This window comes from Megalobrama amblycephala, linkage group LG15 (assembly GCF_018812025.1).
Source record: "Megalobrama amblycephala isolate DHTTF-2021 linkage group LG15, ASM1881202v1, whole genome shotgun sequence".
NCBI lineage: Eukaryota > Metazoa > Chordata > Actinopteri > Cypriniformes > Xenocyprididae > Megalobrama > Megalobrama amblycephala.
The window spans coordinates 2,010,437-2,010,693 of record NC_063058.1 but is presented as its reverse complement, the minus strand read 5'-3'; positions in this window follow the sequence as shown (position 1 = coordinate 2,010,693).

Below are 257 nucleotides of genomic sequence, written 5' to 3'. Positions count from 1 at the left end.
GCGGCCGCCAAGAGAACTGCAGCACCGTTATTTAACTGTTATTCATAATTATTTAATTTATATTTATTAATTTTTATTATTATTAATAACAATTAAAAATATCAATCATTTAAATTAGCTTTTAGCTTTCATTTTAGTTTTAGAAATTGTGTGTTTTTGTCATGTTTGTTAGTTTTAACTTTAATTTATTTCAGTTTTAATCATTTTAGTTTTTGACTTGGATCTATTTTTCAAGAATAATGAAAAATAAATAATAA